The 21,129-nt window shown below is 40.6% G+C and overlaps 1 protein-coding gene across 1 annotated transcript in view; it reads left to right on the forward strand.

The window, feature by feature from the left end:
- The first annotated feature begins 10,976 nt into the window (after positions 1-10,976).
- The window catches only part of slc1a2b (solute carrier family 1 member 2b), a 28,896-nt gene continuing 18,743 nt past the window's right edge, over positions 10,977-21,129 (forward strand). The window contains exon 1 of the mRNA XM_061721496.1: positions 10,977-11,192. The gene's annotated coding sequence lies outside the window, so the exon portion shown is untranslated. The remainder of the gene's footprint in view (positions 11,193-21,129) is intronic.

Consider the following 21,129-nt stretch of genomic DNA (forward strand, 5'->3'; position numbering starts at 1 on the left):
CAAAGCTTATCAAGTTCAGCCCCCCCCTACATCGCCACACAGCATACAATACAATTATATATAAAATACAATTACATATACATATATAAATACACACACACACACACACACACATATATATATATATATATATATATATATATATATATATATATATATATATATATATATATATATATATATATATATATATATATATATATATATTATATTATATATACACATATGCACTAAGAGACACTTGTTGAGAGCAATGCAGTGCAGCAGTGCAGTTTTAGATTAATTTCTCTATAAATATGGAGATTTACAATATATGCTACTATTTGACCACATCGCCATTGCATGAGTTGCTACATGTTACAAGGTACGGTACATGCTGATTCTTAGAAAATACAGATGTCACTGCGTTTTATTTTTACCCCACTGTAAAAAAAAAAAAGAGCAAATAGATACATTTCTACATCACAGTTTGTGAAACTACTATATTTCATTGCTGTAGATATCAGACTGTGTTGCATCACCTCATTTGACAACACTTTATAAACTTTTGGGATTTGAAGAGATTGAAGGCAAGTTTGCTTGATGGAGTACTTTAAATGTCTACAGTTCCCGTCGTTATAAGTCATATTATACATTTTATACCTCGCTTATTTTTTCAGTGGGTGACAGCTTTTAACTGCAGACAGGCAGGTTTAGCACCTGGGCTCTTTTACTACACAACAATGCTTTGTGAAGTGCTGTTGCTCCAAAAATCCTTCAACTTTTCACATTTTATGCAGCATTGGTGTTGGCCACAGAAAACCCAGAAAGGTACCCATGCTATAAACACTAATGCATTGTAAAACAGCCCTGGAGGCTGCTTTTGAAATATACACTGATGGAAAGGCTTTGTCCCATCCCCCCTAAGCCCTGAGAATGCAGTTTGGTTTTGTTGGGGTTTTTTTCTCTGTAAAGTTTTAAATCTTGATTTCATAGACAACAAAACAGTTTTCTTTTGCACCTCATCCCTTTAGTCCAAAACCACAGATGACAACAGCTTCTTTAGATCTTTCTTATCTTTGCATGGTAGAGATGTCAGTTGTATATGTGGAAGCTATTACAAACTGTTTTCAGTGAGGGTGGCTTTAAAAATTGTTCTTGACTCCATGGAGGGGTTTTTTTCCACTGCAAAATTGTTTCTGCTGTATTTGTTTTAAGATTAGTCTCTAGCATGAATGCTGGGATTTATCTGGATTGTCAAAATCTGATAATGGTGTGATGTCTCATAGATGAATCACAGATGATGAACTTCCTCAGTTGTTTGGAATTTTATGTTGACAAGGTTTAGCTACAAGGTATTTAACTATTTCCAAACACATTTTCCCATGACTTGCCCAATTTGGTCACTTCTGACAAAAATTAAGCTAGAGTTATTGGTTGTTTACAGAATTTTTTTTTTTTTTTATGTCCTAGTAAACCACTGACGAGTGCACAGCCTCTCATGTTTCAACACACAAAGCAATTTTGCCACACTGATGTAAATATCCAGCTGTGTTTTCATCTGTATGCAACTCTGCCTCTGAATTGCGCTACCTGGATTAACAATATGATTTATCGCAGCTGTGATTGTTTGCCTCATACAGCTGCTGTGAAAAGCCTGCCCAAAATCTCAGAGCTGCTCCTGAACTGATGTCACAGCAAATGAGGGCCAGGAAAATAAGCTAAACGCAGAGGGAGTAAATGAAAGTAGTAGCAGGAAATGTAAATTGAGAGACTGTGTGGTCCTTTTGTTTGGCAGACGATTCCATTCTCTTGAGTTAGGTATTCACACAAACGTGTACCAAGAATGATACCAACAGGCTTACAGGGCAAAATACTTGCATTACCTTCCTCATCCCACTGAAATTCCCTATCTGTAAGGGGTTTTCTTAACATTTTCCAGGTTTATCACCCTGGAAGATCCTTGAAAAATGTTTTTCTGGTCCTGAAAATGCTCTCCAGCACTGCATAAAGGACTTCAATGCGTCCTTCATACAGGCCCGATGCTAATTATGCTAATTGTTGCTGTATTTCACATCTGGGAAAAATCCTGTACTTTGCAATCATGTATGATTAATCGGGAGATACCTGAAAGGATCAAGCAAATAGTCAGGTCGTACATGGTAAAGATGCCTGTATTCTTATTAAGTTTAAAAAATAAAGAGGAGATAATTTTTTTTAAATGACTCAATTTCAATTCAATTCACTTTTATTTGTTAAACAGGGACTGTACATATTAATAGACACAAGTGTAAATATGTAGTTGCCAGAGGCTAATTTCCACCATTCATCCCCGCGGCAAATTAATTCCAGACACAGAATCGGACATCAGCAGACAAAGGAGACAAGATATGACATCCATACCAACAAAAACACAACATTAAAAGATACGACAGAACTAGATAAAAATCATTAAGCAATAAAACAAGTTGCAATTGATAAACCAGTAATTAAGTGACCGTAAAGTTAAAGTGCTAAGTGCTTAAGTGCAAGAGTTTGTAAAGTGCTGATGCAGATTACACATCTAGGATATGTTATTTGTCCATACGGATATCTGGCATAGTAATTATAACAGTCTCAGACACATAGTACTTTTTCAATAATGCATCAGTGTCAATAATCTTATAACTATAATACACAGCATCAAAATTACATTCAACCAACAGGGCCGGCAGAGCATGAACTACAGACCAGGGACTTAAAGGAGCTTGAGGCTCCTTTTAAGAAATGAGACTCTCTAGCGCCACCCTTCACCACGACGGCCGTTGGGGGTACTGCAGCCAACAGTGAAGCCGGCACGGGAGAACGGGGAGAACCTGCATGCAGCGTCATGTGACGTCACATCCGCAGCCCAGCGCGGGAAATTCGGGACCGAATTGCAGCACATTTTGCAGCACACAGCCTGTTCAAGGCAAAGGAGAGATACACTAGAGGGCTCATTCTTTTGGGTTTGGAACGCTTCATCTGACATTATTACTAGAAAACTTAAAATGTATACGGATTTTTTTCATAAATCCTGCCACAATCCGGCCTCAAGCTCCTTTAAAATAGAATTTTACTTTGAAAGTAATTTTCTAGAACTGAAATGTACAATACATCTGGCATTAAATGGCTTTAGACTATAATATAGGGAGAAAAAGGACACAGGAGGGGGGAAAAATCCTGTAATGCTCATTCAACAGTCTGTTTAACAAGAGCAGCTAATCAGCAGTATGGAAAGAGCAAGTCACAGCTGCAGTTCTCTTTCAAGCACAAAAAATATGTGCTGTGGCTATACTTGTGTGAGTAAATTGATAGAAAATAGACTAAAATCATGCTCAAGGTTGTCACTGCATGTAAAAAGGGTTCACAATGTAAGATGTGCCTCTGCAGATGCCTCTGTTCACTTTAAATCCTACCAGTGGGGTTGCCAAAGAGCTACATCCCCTGAGGTAAATTTAAGTGAGGATCACATAAATATCACAGTGGAATTACGGTTGGATAAGAGTCTCTTTCAAGGATGTCTAGAAACAACTCGCTCACGGAACTGAATGAATTACCAAGCAGTGGGAAGGACTGTAGAAGTCTAAGCTCACATATGATGGACAGGCTGTGACCAAAAACACAAAATGAAGAGCATCTTGAAGTTATTTCCTTATTGAAAAATGACACATAGGAAATAAAAACCTCAAACCACAAACAACTTAATTCCACAATTCAAATATGAAGCTTTTAACTGTGCTGCCAGGATCCTGATGAGGGTCCGGAAAACCAAGCACATTGTGCCCATTCTCCAAAACCGGTCAAATATAAAATCAGTCTGCTGACCTACCAGTGTCTCTATGGCAGCGCACCATCGATCCATCGATCCATCCATCATCTACAGTATACCCACTGTATCATTTGCAGGGTCACGGGGGTCTGCTGGAGCCTATCACAGCTAATTTCAGGCAAGACGCAGGGGTAAACCCTGGACAGGTCGCCAGTCCATCGCAGGGCCACATATACAGACAGACAACCAGACACACTCACACCTAAAGGCAATTTAGAATCATCAATTAACCTAATATACATGTCTTTAGACTATGGAAGGAAGCCGGAGTACCCGGAGGGAACACATGCAAGCACGGGGAGAACATGCAAACTCCACACAGAAAGACTCCCGCTGGATCAGGCAGCACACCAGTGTACCTGGAAGAGCTGATCAGGTTCCATAAACCTACAAGGTGCCTGCAATCAGCCAGTATCCAACACCTTCATGTCCCAAAGACCCACCTCCACACAATGGGGGACAAGGCCTTCCAGGCGCCTGCGCCTCGGTTGGGGAACTAGCTACCAAATCACCTGAGGACGCCACAGCCCCTCGAGTCTTTTAGGAGACAGGTGAAAACGGTTTTAGAGCAGAAATCTTGTCAACAACTGCTTCCACCCTTTGTCTGTTTCTTAACTTCTTAACTAAGCTTTGCTGTGACTTTGGTGAAATAGATGGAATTGTACGAATTTATTTGAGAAATTATTTCTAGAACTGTATTAATACTGCAAACGTAAAATGTTAAGTGCAGTATAAATGAAATGTATTATCATTATCATTTACTGATTTACTGATCATTTACTCAGCCATTCTACTCTGACTGAAAACTTCTTAATCAAGTCTGATGTGAAATTATATAAAATATTCCTCTTATTTGTAGTGTTTATAACACATTGAAATTAAAAACATATATATATATATATATATATATATATATATATACCCATCATCAATGACAGTGCACTACTAGATATATCATATTATTTATGGGATTGGTATTGTGTGGTATTAACTATAATTATTGCAAATCATGATTATGATGTAATTAGCACCTTATGAGCAAAATATCCAAGTCCGGAGTTAAGTTTGCCATGTTGAGAGCAAATTTTGCCATAAGTCCACCAATAGTATTCATCAGTAGTTTCTGATGGATTGTTAGGGTGTGGCTGCATGCCTATATCAGGAGTGGTGAAAAAAAACTCACATGTGACAAACGACTTGCTTCAGGCATGCTGCAAGCTGGCGTGAGTTACTGGAAAGTTGGCCTTGGGCTTGGGTGTCACCACTCAACTATTATGCACCTGCACCAACGTGAAGCTGAAACCGAAAGTGTTGCTGATCACCCTCGTCCTGGTCGGGAACATGGCACAACCCCTGGTCAAGGCCGCTATATCCGCATACAACACTTGTCAGACAGCTTCCGGATGGCAACTCAAACTGCTCGAGAAACACGTGGCTTGCACAACCTGGTGTGTTTTCATTGATGTTGAGTATATAGACCTGGTGATGCAGAGGTCTCTGAAATGTATGTATCAAATATAATACATTGGGCATTATATGGTTAATTACAGGGCTCATTGTGTATGAGGTTAATTTTTTTGTCATTCAAAACATGTTTCTACATGAACAGCCTGGATTGTCAAAGACCCCCGCAGGCCATTTCCCCTGCTTGACTCCTCACTATTTATCAGTTAAAGGAGCTTGAGGCAGGATTGTGGCAGGATTTATGAAAAAAATTCGTAAACGTTTTAAGTTTTCTAGTAATAATGTCAGATGAAGCGTTCCAAACCAAAACGAATGAGCCCTCTAGTGTATCTCTCCGTTGCCTTGAACAGGCTGTGTGCTGCAAAATGTGCTGCAGTGCTGGGGCCGAGTTTCCCACGCTGCCCTGCGGATGTGACGTCAAATGATGCTGCATGCGCGTTCTCCCCGTTCTCCCGTGCCGGCTTCACTGTTGGCTGCAGTACCCCCGACGGCCGTCGTGGCAAAGGGTGGCGCTAGAGAGTCTCATTTCTTAAAAGGAGCCTCATGCTCCTTTAAATATTGCACAACAGCTAAAGATGGAACTAGCCAATGTGATAATACGTATATGATTATAGCCGTTTTCTGATGTCCTATGTTTGCCAGTTTACAAAAATGTTGAACCTGTCAGAGATTGGTCTTCAAAATGACACGAAAAAAATCAAAGAAAGAAAATTAAAAAGGAGATATGTTTTAAATCTGCTTGGCATCTGCTAATGTTATTAAAACCTGGGCGGGCGTCATTTCCTGAATCTCAGGTTTAGAAAAGGTTTGATGAAAAGAAACTCAGCGCAAACAAATACAGTATCCCTTTTAAGACTATACCAAAAAGTCTTTTTTCTGGTCAACTTGTGTACACACTAGAATCTAAACAAATGACGGATTGCCTTAAAAAACGAGGAATTTTGAACCTGCCATTTTCTTGTGGGTCTCTGAATGTTGAACTTTGTTGTTGTGAAACGGTTGTTGTCGGACCCAGATGTAGAAGAGAGCAGGAGGCAGGAGTTCCAAAAAGCAAGATTTATTTAAGCAAACAAAAAGCGCTGCTTTGCAGGATGGCAAAAACCCAAAACAAGAATCCAAAACTACTAAACACAAGGGAAAGCACGGAGGGAGGAAACAGTACGGACCAGCCGGGAGCAGGGGAAAGACAAGACTAGATATACACAAGGGTTAACGAGACACAGCTGCAGACAATCAGGGCAGATGGGAAACAGGAAAGTCAAACCAGAACTCAAACACAAAGACACAGGCTTCAAAATAAAACAGGAAGGGTCAAACCCTGACACTTTGTGTCTCTATTGTTGTTCAAAAAAAATTATATCTCTACCACATGATTACACTGAAAATAGTAGCTATTTAAAGGCCAAGTCTCTGATTTATGTTGTATAAAATTGTAGCAAAAGATAATTATGTAACTAAAATGGCAGTTTGGATGCATCCTCTGTAAAAGGGGCGTGTCAAGAACACTCAAGACAGTACTTGGGCTGCGACTGATGACATTTCACAAGGACACAAGAACAGACAAGAACGCATATTGAGAAAGGCCCAATGTTTCAAAATCATGACGGTTAAAGGAGCTTGAGGCTCCTTTTAAGAAATGAAACTCTCTAGCGCCACCCTTCACCACGACGGCCGTCGGGGGTACTGCAGCCAACAGTGAAGCCGGCACGGGAGAACGGGGAGAACGTGCATGCAGCGTCATGTGACGTCACATCCGCAGCCCAGCGCGGGAAATTCGGGACCGAATTGCAGCACATTTTGCAGCACACAGCCTGTTCAAGGCAACGGAGAGATACACTAGAGGGCTCATTCTTTTGGGTTTGGAACGCTTCATCTGACATTATTACTAGAAAACTAAAAACGTATACGGATTTTTTTCATAAATCTTGCCACAATCCGGCCTCAAGCTCCTTTAAATAAATGTTTTTTTCTAAGCAACTGTGTTTTTTAGCATTTATGTATTTGGGAAAAAACAAAACCCCTCACGTCTAAGAGGATATTGAGGGCTGAGAGCTGCTTTTTATATTAAGGTGAATCTGTCCATCAATATTAGACACAAGCAGAAACCAAGCATCAGACGTGATTGTGGTCTGCTATAGCTTTGGGGAGTGTGGGGACTGGTGGAAATGCCACTGTGGTATTTATTGATGGTTTCAAAGCTGATAAAACGGAGTGGATTCAAAGGTGTGCAGGAGGAGCATTGTGTGAGCTCAGATCCAGCCAGATGCATCAGAATTCATTGGATGACATTTCATTATTCAGAATAATAATAATCTTGGCAAAAAAAAAAAGGGAAAGTAAATAAAAGTCAGTGATGAATGGACACTCCAGGAAAAGGCTGATGCCAATGTGACAGTTGACAGTTGGAAGGGATAAAGCTGTATTTTTGTCCCACGTTACATTGTGAAGAATCTTACGGAAACACATTAGCAATAAAACCCAAAGACGGTGTCACTGTTACCTTGCAAAACAAATCGTCTAAAAGGCTGCATTTAAAAATAAAAAATATTACAGTACATTATAATGAAATGTATATCCAATCCCTACCAATCATTGCATTTTCACTGCCACATGAAGTCAGTGTGTCAGAAAAAGAGCCCTCTCCAAAACAGCAGGGCACTTTTGTTTTTTTGAGAACGGAACGCATATTTGACCATACTTTACTGAAAATACAAGTCTTCAGCTGATGAATTGGTCATCTACTGCAATTTAAACAACTAACAATCCACTGGGAATTTACAGCAGGAGTTTTAACTTTACGGTAATATCTTTACAAAAAAAAAAGTTAATCCTGCAATGAAGGCTTGGGAGAGCATCACCGATTTACACAGCATTTTTTCTTTTATTTCAGACACCGTAATTTGTCTCTACTGGGATGAATCTACGTAAAAACTACAGCTTTACTTTTGTGTCCATTATCTAACATTAATTCAACTGCTTGTATCATAAAAACAAATAGCAGCAATTACAATCTAAATAGCTTTGTGATTGTCAAACGTGTTAGTTGACTGACATCGTGGATTCCTGTCTCAGCACCTGGACAAGATAACATTAACATTTCTTCACTGAGAGTATATTCAGTTTTCCTTTGTCAAACATGATGCCAAATTTGATATTAATGCCAAAAATGTTATTTACACTTTAAAAGTATCTGCAATGAATAAATCAAGTAAATCAAATTCCTACCTCCAAGATATGCTGTTCTGTATTGACGGGACAAACGCCCTGTAAGGTCGCCCATAGGTTTTCTGAGGAATGCTTTTGAGGCCTTGAGCGCTGATGTTGGCTGGAACACGCCCACCTTCATATTTGATCCACAAAGCAGCGTTGCATGCTTCCTTTGCACCCGTCTGCAGACTTAAATGTGGGAGACATCACCCATTGCTGGAATTAATTGTGTGTTGAGCATTGTGTTTATTGCACTGCCTCCCTCAAAAGTTGGGGGATTTTCAACTTGTTGTCATATCATTGTCATCCTGCTGTTTTGACTGTTTGAATATTTTTCTATTTATAATATTTTAGTATTTATTTATTTATTTTTTTAAATGTTATTAACTGTATATACTTTTCTTTTTGAATCGCTTCAGACTGGCTGAAGGGGGGCTTGGTCTTGGACCAGGTAAACAAATCTCTATCTGGCATGTCTAACATGTGCTGGAATGACAATAAAAACTCCTCGAACCTTGAACCTTGAACTTTTACCGCTTCAACGCATGTGTCAGCCAATCAAGTTGCTGCTACACAGCTAGTGCCTAGCCAATGAACCCGTGGACAGAAGCTGGTCGAAAAACAAACATGGGACATTTTGAACCCACATTGAAGGTCAATGTAGGAAAAACACATCATCACTGTTTTCAAGTGAGAAATTCACCTCTCGTTCTGCACCGCTGACGAACAGAAAGCATCCAAAAAGGAGGTTTGGCAGATCACCTGTGGAAAGCATTGATAAACCCAGGCCATGACAAAATTGACCAGAAGTGTCGGACACACCTCTGTTGTGCATTTCCGCAACACTTATGTTAGCCTTCAACGATCATGAAAAATACTTGACATTGATTCTGATTAAACCCGTTTAAATGTCCTCATTTCAAGATATGCTCATACACGCTAGTAACAAAAGGGATGACAGCAAGCTACCAGCTATGCCCGTTAATCAAAATACACTGCCCCTAATGGATCTTAATTTTGTTGCTTTACATTAACCTGATGTGGTACATACATTTTCATTTTGTTTACCCTTGTCATGGATGTGACCCCTGGCTATGGAGAACAAAACTGTTTTTTTTAACCAGGCTGTAAATGTTTATTTATGCTGCAAAACTGGACATTTTAACTTGGTGGTCAATGGAGATCATAAACTGTAAATATTACTGGACAGGTTACCTCTGACATCACCCATAGGTTTTCTGAAGAGCGGGTTTGCAGTCTCTTTTTCCCATACTGCGTGGTGCTATGTTGCAAATGAGCGGAACGAATAAAGCCGGCTAGTCTAGAACATGGCTTATGTCAATCAAGGCTCCCAGCTCCTTCGGCCAATCCATCGGAGGACCTGTGGAGCTGCTAGCGAACATTTCCAGCAGAGTATCCTGTTTTAGAGATCATTTTGGTGGCAAAATCAGAAATGAAAAAAGAAAAAAGTCAAAATTTCCTGAATAAAGTTGAAATTTCGCCTTTTTTCTCAACATCCATCCATCCATTATCTTACCCGCTTTATCCCTTGCGGGGTCACGGGGGTCTGCTGGAGCCTAACCCAGCTCATTTCAGGTGAGAGGCAGGGGGTTACACCCTGGACAGGTCACCAGTCCATCACAGGGCCACATATAAACACACAAACCATGCTCACAATCACACTCACGCTCACACCTACGGGCAATTTTATAATCATCAATTAACCTAACATGCATGTTTTTGGACTGTGGGAGGAAGCCGGAGTACCCGGAGAAAACCCACGCAAGCACGGGGAGAACATGCAAACTCCACACAGAAAGGCCCCTGCTGGGCCTGGGAGTCGAACCGGGGACCTTCTTGCTGTGAGGCAACAGTGCTAACCACTAAGCCACCTTTTTTCTCAACATTTCAACTTTATTCATGAAATTTCGACTTTTTTCTCAAAATTGTACTTCAACATTATTCTCGACATTTCAACGTTTTTTTCAACATTTTGAATTTTTTCTCAAAATTGTACTTCAACATTAATCTCGAAATTTCAACTTTTTTCTCGACATTTCGACTTTTTTCTCGAAATTGTACTTCAACATTAATCTCGACATTTTGACTTTTCTCTCGAAATTGTACTTCAACATTAATCTCGACATTTTGACTTTTCTCTCGACATTTCGACATTAATCTCGACATTTCGACTTTTTTCTCGAAGTTCATAATGAAAAAAAAAAATCTTCCTCCTCTAAAATATTATTTTTATTTTTCTCCTGCCTGGCCCTAATACTCTTCCCTAGAATTCTGCTTGTGTGTGAGAGAGAAACGCAGAGGGGTCACCGCGAGAGAGCGAATGAAGAAGGATGCTTGTGTCGGTGTAGGCTGCATCTTCAACCAACGGGAGTTGGCATTCCCATGCAGACGAGACAAAGAGCGGGGAAGTGGGTGGGGTGGTGGGGGAGTAGAGCGCCGAGCAGCGAGGTGAGGCAGAGCTCATTCAGTGGGGACGTCGAGCTGCGGAGCACCTCGGATTTTACTGGCACAAACCCCCTCTCTCTCTCTGTGTGGTGAGAAGCGCTCCTGTCCCGGACCGCTGTGCGCTCTGCAGCTCGCCGCGGCTCAGCCAGTCTGAAGCGGATGCGAGACGATCCTGCAAGACAGGGACAGCACCAAAAAACTTTTTCCGTCGTGGTTTGTGACAAAGGTAAGGTGCTGGTTGGGATTTTTTATTATTATTATTATTTTTTTTTTCATTTAGCCTGCAAAAGAGGGGAATAAGCGCACATTTCTGGAGGCGATGATGCACAGGTGATAACGAGGTGGTTGTTTTAACTTTGATTTACAGACAAAAGCTTAATTATATGTTAAGAATTAAAGGTTAAACTTGAATAAAGGCTTTTTACAGAAAAATACATCGGGTACAAACAAGAGCTGTTTGAACAATTTGAAGATCCAAAGAAAAGCAGTAATTTCCATTCATCTCTTAAATTAATCACATATTCATAAATGTTGGCATTTGATGGAGAGGTAACAACCTGCAGACTGGGAGCGGAGACCAGCAACAAGGTTGCATCATCACAACTGATCAAGAGATCGACACTTATGCTACTAAATAAGATGTATTCATTCATACAGGCCAGATTACTATGTGTAAATATGATAAATGATCTAATCTGTGTTTACATTTCTGTCTGGTCAGTTACAGCAACATAACAGGGAACGCCTAAAACATGTCTTTGCTGAGATTCCAGCTGTTGGTCAGACCTTGAGGTTGCAATGATGAATCTGAGAGACAAACTGTTCTTTGTGTTTAATCCTGTAGGTTTAATTGTTTTAGTCCAAGTAGAACTAAATCCCTTTGCGTTGCTTCAGCTAATTTCGCACAACCTCTCTGTCAGTATTTTAGTTGTTGTAAGTTGCTTTGAGCGACAGTTAATTTGAAAGTACAAGCTGTTCATTTAGTTGGTCAGAAACCAGTCGATGCTGATTGTTAGGTGGTTTACACTCATCACTGTGTTTACAATTATCATTGAGAAAAAAAATAGAGGAAAAAAGTTGAGGCTTTGTTTTAATATTGAGATTTGGCTTTGTGTCACAAAATTCTAATATTACACAGACTGTGTGAGATTTTTATTCTTACATCCAAAATCTATCCTCATACAACATTGTGTATTTGAATGAAGTGTGTGAGCCACATCCATGGGAATTCTCGCATTTCCTTACTCTAGGAACACACTTCTACTTTTGTAAAGAACCAGGAAAATCCAACCACTGATCTTTTTTTTTAATATTCTTTTTTTTAATTAGTATTTAAATTCTTCCCACAGTAACACCACCTACCCCTTGAGCCAATCATTGTAGCCCTTTCTCTCTTCCATATGAAGTCGCATGCAAGCGCGCTCACACGCGCACATACACATAGAGGAGCACACAGTCTTCCAATAGAACCATCAATGTCACCATGGAAACCAAATCTCCGTGCAACCCCCAGTTGATCACTGTCTGCATTACCCATGGCTTGTCATGAAAGCATGGGCACGTTGTCGACGCGTCTGTGAACCAGGAATGGAAGAGTGGATCCTTCTGGATCCTGTCAGATGAATATGTTGTATTTCATTGGGCATCTTCTGCCGTCGGAACTGATGGCACCATGCGCCGAGCGTCACTGGTCACAGGACGCCTCGGCCTCAGGTGTGACTGTTTGGGAGTCTGTAAAGGAAAGTGTCCATGCAGTTAACGCATTTTGTCCTTTTCCCAGAGGCTGCTGTCTAAACTACCGCGCTGTGGCGTTTTCTGTCCTACATGAATGAACACAACAGACTGTCAAGGCATGCTCAGACAAGCTCAAAGTCAGAATGAGCCATTTGAAACATACATGCATATTCTCAATCTGTCAAGGCTGTTTTCTTTCCCCTTCCTATGTTCAAGCTCATAAGAGAAGCTGTGAAATACTGTTGCAGCAATCAGTATGCATAAATAAAAGTCCTATACAGAGGAATGTGAAATGAGCCATCCAGCACATATTCAACGTCACAGAACATCAATATAGCCTGAAAATAACAGGAAAACGAATTATGTCCTGAATAGGTACGATTTATTGCAGCCTGTTATGTTTTATTTATGTTATTTATAACCCGTGGAAATATTCATAGTATCCACACAAATCATGGTGGAATTACAACAGAATGGAAATGTATTTAGTCATATGAAGCCAAAATGTGTCTGCTCGTCCACATCAACACAAGAACCTGTCTGGAGTGACTTAGTCCAAGAACTATAATTCCAGAAAACGTAAAGAGTATGGCACATGTCCAAGGAAACCCGCATGCAAAATCATGCAGGCACTAACACTTTCACATGTGCAAGCCAAGGCAAGACCCTGCAGCATCGCTAATAAACCCGCTGAATGTGAAATTAGTCAAAATCCTATATCTTTTCTATTGACCATCTGTGAAGCTGTTACTTTAATTAAGGTGGACGACACGCACGATTCTTGTGGCAAGATAGATGTTTATTACACAGACACTTGCAATGGGGAGGGTCGTTGTGGAGATGCCCGGTCAAAAAAGATGGGAAGGGAACGTTAGATTAGAATAGCAAGTAGGGAAGTAAACTTAAAAAAGGGACACTTTTCAGTGGGAATTGACTTCACTAGTTCAGTAGTTTAGGTGATACTAATTTATTTTTAGAAAGTAAGGCTGGATTTTCCAGAAATACCCATATTTGATTCAGAACACTAGACCAGATGGCAAATGGGATATCACCAGTAAGCAGGCATGAGGTGATTGTGAGAAAAATGCAAGCTAACAGAATGGTTGAATGCTGTAGAACATTTAAATATTCATATGTAATAAATAGCATTTAGAAGTCTGGTCAAATAGTATGTTTTTACGGTGATACAACAGAAGATGCTGGCCCATATTCTCTGATTCATACACTTTGTTCTTGAATCCAATTTAGTTACTAAATAAACAAATAATTAAAAAAAATCCATGTTCTTTAGTTTTTTACCTTATTTGAGATATTACACTGCCAACAGTGTGAGAGCGTAAAATCATTAATATGTGGGAGTGAGAGTCAGAGAGAGAGAAAAAGGCTGGTTGGACGGGCAATAAAACATAGAGCCCTTTCTTTAGTTATATGTAGATAAATGGCAAAAGGATGGAGTGAGTGGGTGAGGACTAAGATGGATAGGTGGATTCTCCTCCTTGAGACGTTCGACTGAGAATAAAGAGCTCTGCCCATGCGTGAGCAGCTCATAGAGCTACACGAGTAGCCAGAGGATGGAGCATATGTTCCCTGTCTGTGGCTGGCCAAGTAAAACCTCTCCTATCTGTGTTGCCGAGGGAGGGCGAGAGAAAGACAGTCAGAGTCAATATAAAGAAGTAAAAGTAGAATAGGACAGTAGGACTGGTGAAAACACACTGGACATCCACAGAGATGCGTGTTTGTGTGCATGTGTGTGGTTATGCGTGCCCATTCGTGGAGATCCTCTGTGGTCTTGCAGGCAGTCTTTGGCATCCAGTGTTTGAGTAATCCTCCTGGGAACACACAGAAGCTGCCAAAGTATCATCCAGCTCCTCTTTTCACTCTTTACTGCCCTCATGCTTGTCTATCTTTGAATCTCTATCTTACTTTTTTTGCGTTTTCTCAGAACACCTCTTTTCGCTCTCCTCCTCTCATTTTATTCCTTTTTTGTACATCAATATCATCCAGTTTCTTTATTTCCCCCGTATTCATTCAGGGCCGTGGATTGTGACGGGTCTCCTCCTCATCGGTGTATTCTGGTTGTGAATCTTCCCATTGCAATGAAGGGATTCATGCTCTTCTAGTCCTGCCTATAGAATCAGTGTTTCGTTTCTCAGAGAGCTGAACAGATTGAAGCCTTTCCCATGGACTGACCAAACAAAGAGCCTGGCTCCCTTCACTTCTGTATGACTGCACAGGAACAGAAACATAGGAATTTACCAGCAAGACTGCTGCTGGGCGGCAAAATGATAGATCTTGTCTGGCCGCAGTTGAAGCTCCTCTTCAGTTCAGCGATGAGGCCGAACAGCCTATACAGTCAGCATGAATGAGTTGGGGAATCAGTGTGGACTCAGTTTAAGTGCAAGTGTTAAAATCTGTGTATAAAGAAAAATGTATTCTGTATGACATATTGTAGCCCACTTTAGTCTGAGAATAACTATGGAGTGTGGTCAATGCCCCCCTGTTATCACTGAGCAGGTAAAATAAGCCATCTGTCGTTCATAATAATTGAATATAAACAAGTCTAAGTTGTTCTATTACAATAAGTAGGGAATATTAACTTAAATCTTGTACTGCTTTTTTTCCTTGTAAGATGTTACATTGCTTTGCAGTTACAGAACTGTGAATAAGAAAACGAAAATCATTATTTTGCAATCCTAAATCATGCATAAAACTTGAGTAGAGCTTTCCAAGGCATGTTTTTGTAGGTAACCCGTGTGGGAATTCTGTTGTTTGGTCACATATGGGCAATACAGGTCAAATGTCACTGTCAAAGTAAACCGCACGTGTACAAAAACCCGCTAAATCAGCAGGCTGGAAGGGTTTCCACCAAAGTAGGCCAACACACAGTACTGAGAGTTCATACAAGTTCCACCTGGTTTAACATGGATATTTATTTCTGCTCAAACTTAAATGAGTTAGTCTATATATGGTATTTACGTCCCATTTTCACCCTTACTCGGATTCTTAAGATTTTGATAAGTTGTATTAAGCATTTGCAGACTTGTAAGGGGGCCTCCGAGGGGACTGAGTCAGTATTTACTGGTATAGTGGGCGCCTTGTCCCACCCACCCCTCTGCCACCGCCACTGTCCTTCCCCCCCTTAAAATCACCAAACCACCCACATCCTATTGGCACATGCCACACTGTAAATCAGGTCAACAGGGGGAGTCACGGAATTGCTCCAGAAGAGATTGGTAAAGTGAAGATGAGGCAGAATCGGGGGTTCAAGGGGGGGGTCTCGTTTTTTTGTTTTTGTCCCCTGGCACCAAAGACCATGCCACTGTGAATAATCAGCCCATTGTACAGCAACAATGTAATCATAATCAGAGCACATTAAGAGATTTGTTTGAAACCAACAGAAAACTTCATGTGAACAATTGTCACAAGATTCAGTTTGACAGGTGCATGCTGATTATCAGATGGAGACTATTGTTTATGCTACGGCTCCGTGAGCTTTAAGTCTGACGTTCGTATGTGTCACGCAGAGAATGATATCTAAACATGTGGTTAATTACCTAACTTTCACTGCAAACAACAGAGCTATTTAATGGAAATCTAAATACATAACAATCCGAGAATCAGGCCCACTCTATATTGTAGAAAGGTAAAAGGATGTTTAAAACATCAAGTAATATAACTGTATTCTGAGAGAGCTGCTGTCTGCATCTCTCTAGAGTCGTGCTTTTATTACGGGTTCCTTGTGAAGACGATGGCAGGAAAAGTAAAATATATAAATAAGGAGGAAAGTTGGCACAGAGAAAGCATAAAGTTGAAACAAAAATGATATCAAACTTTTTTTTTCCCCATTTCACCCACTCCCTCCAGTCTCACGCACCTTCCTCTTCCTTTTTCCCTTTTTACTATTCCACAAATCCTCAATTAAGTGCGTAATGGGCCTCAGAGGCAAGTTTGTGTGCTTCTTTGTTTGGCCTTGGGGGACCGACCGGCATTAATGTTCCTCTTGAGTATGTAAATAGCCTGAGCTGTGGGAGTGCAAAGCAGAGCTGTCAATTGCCCGCTTAATCACGGAGAACTCCATCACTTTCAGACATTTTAGGAAGCCAAAACAGGGCATGCATGAGAACTTCAGCACCCAATACAATACCCACACTTGGAGGAGTGACCTCAGCACCCATGTCCACCTCCAGAATAAACCTTTTTCCTCTCTCTCGCTCTCTCTCTTTCCTCTGATTCTCTGGGGACCTTTCTCCCTCACCCCTTCTACCCACTTTCCCTCTAAAAAACCGGCAGTGACTCTCACCCCTTCTACTCACACAGATCCCTGACCAATCCTCCCTTTGCACGGGCACTGCTCCCCACGGCTCAGCCTATCGCATCACGACGCTCCAGTTGATAGGCCCTACAGTGTGGATTTGTTTACCTCACCCACTTGTCCAGCGGAACTCACAACAATCCTGTTCATTGCCTGTTTGTCAGTCCCCCTTTCAGAACTAAAAGAAGAGAAAGAGAGGAGGAGGGATGGGGTTCAAAAACAAAAAGGGAGGAAACAATTAAGTTTCCCCTCCTCCCTATGAACCCCATGCTAGCGATTTCCCAGCTCTAGATTCTGTGAACTAACTTGGAGGCCTGTAAAGTGGCCCATTATTCTAGTAGGGGTGGCGTGTTCCAAGAGCGGCTTGCTCAATGGCCGATGAACACAGAGAGGGGTTTGTTAGGAGCTTTTGGCTCACCACATAATGCACTGGTTAATTAGGAGCTCTATCTATCTATCTATCTATCTATCTATCTATCTATCTATCTATCTATCTATCTATCTATCTATCTATCTATCTATCTATCTATCTATCTATCTATCTATCTATCTATCTATCTATCTATCTATCTATCTATCTATCTATCTATCTATCTATCTATCCATCCATCCATCCATCCATCCATCCATCCATCCATCCATCCATCCATCCATCCATCCATCCATCCATCCATCCATCCATCCATCCATCCATCCATCCATCCATCCATCCATCCATCCATCCATTAGGGATGGGCGGTATGGACTAAAAAATGTATCACGATAATTTCTGGCACTTATCCCGATAACGATAAAAATGACGATAAAAAAAATACCAATTTAACTCCACCTTTGTAACTATAAATCTATCTCGCTCTCAGATCTGCCATGTTTGTTACACAAAAACCTCATCAACGGGAATTTATCCTTCTTTCTTTCTTTCTGGCTCATTTCCTTCCTTCCTTCCTTCCTTCCTTCCTTCCTTCCTTCCTTCCTTCCTTCCTTCCTTCCTTCCTTCCTTCCTTCCTTCCTTCCTTCCTTCCTTCCTTCCTTCCTTCTGCTTTACACAAAAACGTCATCAACGGGAATTTATCGTTTTTACCGACATGACAAATTCTTATCGTGAGGAATTTTTTTGACGGTATATCGTGAACGGTAAAATATCACCCATTCCTACCACCCATCCATCCATCCATCCATCCATCCATCCATCCATCCATCCATCCATCCATCCATCCATCCATCCATCCATCCATCCATCCATCCATCCATCCATCCATCCATCCATCCATCGGTTTATTTTTCATTTGTCACACAATCCTGCCAGCACAAATACATTCAGTGGGAATCAAAGGGATCCTTTATGTGTGTATGGATTTCAGCTATCAAAGATTTTGTGGGTTTTTCTACGTCTTCAACCTTGATTGAAGAAGGTTTACCATGCTCGATGTGTGTGCTCCGGGGATTTTGCTGCGACTGGGATCAAACGGTGGAAACGCGCTGAAAATGCTTTTGCCAAGAGCTTCTGCTAATGATTGTGAACATATGCAGATTGACATAATTAGGCATTAGAACAAGCCGATGTGGGCATGTTCATTCTCTGCTCGCTCTTACTGTGCTGCCTGTGACTGAGGGATATTACAGTAACATAGTTTGACAAAGTGCTCAGCGAATAATTATGTGGAAAGTTAAACATTGAATTGAGGTGCGACAGAGCTATTCCTTTGGCAACTCTCATAATAATAGTGTGTAATAGAAAAAAGTCACATGTTATTTCACGGGAATTTAAGGAATATGAGATAAATACTTGTTTATGTTGCTTTTTCTGTAGATGTTTGTGAAGTCTTATTTTTAGGAGAACAGCCTTGCAGGGTTCAGACCTTAAGTCACACGTACATTTAAAACATTTTTAAGAAATCTTTTAGTCTATATCTTTTGGAGCTTTATTGTCAGCATCATCAGTCTTAGTTCTGTTTGTTTATCCTAAGTGTTGAATTGCCAGAAACAGGCCCAAACATGACTAGATACTTTTCTATTGCAAAATCAAACATCTTTCGGAATTGCAAACAAAGGTTGTTCTTGTCAATGATGTACCAGGGTAATTTAGAAACAATATGCCAGATATGGATGTGAAAAAGAGAAGGGCAAAGCCAAGCAGAGACGAAATGAAGGAAAGACGGTGTGTGTGAGAGAACAGTGTGATGAGAAACAGAAGTGCATTCTGTAGAAAAAAGAGATGGTGAAAATGAGAGACTGAAAACTCTGCCACACCTCCGTGCCTTCCTGATATACTTCCATATTGTAGCTACCCTGGTCAGATGATCTGTGCTTTCCTCAGCTCAGATACAAACACTAGGAAAGATCTAACTGAAAAAAAAAATCCAAACCAACAGCTTTTCAATCAAAAGAAGAAAAAAAAAGCCACGTCTCATAGAAAATTCTGCATGTTACTGCCATTATATTGGACATATCTACGTATGTTTCATGCTGCATTTCCAGTAATAAAGATGGCATGTCAGCTGGTAGATATTATGTGATACGTTTAAGACGCAGACGCATAAGAACATTTTGTTCTAAGTGATGCCAATGGACGGCTGCCCGAGATGCCACGTATTTTATATTGGTTCATGAGCCAGACATTCTCCTTGTGATACAATAAGTCTCCATCCATTCATCTATCCATCCGTCCGTCCATCCTTTTTCCTACTTAGGGTCCTGGGATCTGCTGGAGTGGGGGAAGACAACCCTAGACCTCAAGTGCCGCTGGTCTGCATGTTTTAAATGTTTCCCAACTTCAGCACACCCTGATACAAAAGACAATGGCCCGGTTTCCCAGATCAGTTAAGTAGTTCTTAACAGCGAAAGACTTCTTTCAAACCTTCTTAAAGAGCCTGTGAAAGAAGTCTTTCGCTGTTAAGAACTACTTAACTGATCTGGGAAACCGGGCCAATGTCATTAATAGGCTTGTGCAGACCTTGATGACACGCTGATGATGATCCATTAATTCGAAGGTGTGCTGATGCAGGGAAACATCTAAAACACGCAGAACAGTGGCCCACGAGGACCACCGTTGCAAACCCCTGTACAGGAGCCTATCCCAGCTCTCTTCAGGCGAAAAACAGCAGTGCACCCGGGATGGGTTTTCAGACTATCACACATGTCTCCATTTTAGAATCATTTTCAGAATGGTTAAGGAATATAATTAAAAAAAATACAATTTTGATGTTAAAATTCATCAAGTTTCTTTCCACTTTCCTTGTTGTCATAGTTAGTCAGGAGTGGTCAGGAGTGTTCGTTCGGCTTTTGTTTTGCCAGGCGTTTACCATGGAACATGTAGAAAATAAGAAATAGTCTGAAGTCTATTCAAATGTGACCCGAAACAGTTCTGAACAAGAACTGTAGAATAGCTGAGATTGGTAAGAGATTGTCTGATATGTGTAGATGCTAAACTTGATGTTTGTTTGTCTAAAGTGAACCTGCAATGTATAGAGGAAAATTCATATGTTAGAATTATGTCATTACTATTTCACACATTTTAAATCATCTAAAGTAACTTTTGGTGGCATGAGGCTCCCTCTGTAGATGTAGAGGTTAAGTGTATTTTACAATGCTGTCCAATATATGTCTTTGTTCAGTCTCTTGCTTGTCACTCTCTTGTTTTCTCTTTTGTTATTACTTTCTTGAGTTGCTTCATCGTTTCTGGCATAATGTCATTGCATGTGTGAACTAGTTTCATCATTATTGAAATAATTGTGCTTTAATATTAATATTCAACCTCAATAACAGATTTGACTTCCCTTGTTCTATAATCAAATATCTTATCATAACTGGAGCACATTTAGGTTTGCGTGACCTGTATTTGCACGTGTGTGTGTGTGTGTGTGTGTGTGTGTGTGTGTGTGTGTGTGTGTGTGTGTGTGTGTGTGTGTGTGTGTGTGTGTGTGTGTGTGTGTGTGTGTGTTTAGAAGGCTTAGCTGGCTGATCTAATGGGCTGTATGAGTGTTTACAGGAATGCTCCTGTCAACATTCTAGGGTGGCGTGCAGAAAGCAGGGCACGGACACTGGCTATGTCTGTAGTCTGTCCCTATAGCATTTAATTAGAGAAACAACATTTATGGCCCTTCCTCCTGCTGAACAA

The sequence above is a fragment of the Cololabis saira genome, chromosome 5 (assembly GCF_033807715.1).
Source record: "Cololabis saira isolate AMF1-May2022 chromosome 5, fColSai1.1, whole genome shotgun sequence".
NCBI classification, from domain to species: domain Eukaryota; kingdom Metazoa; phylum Chordata; class Actinopteri; order Beloniformes; family Belonidae; genus Cololabis; species Cololabis saira.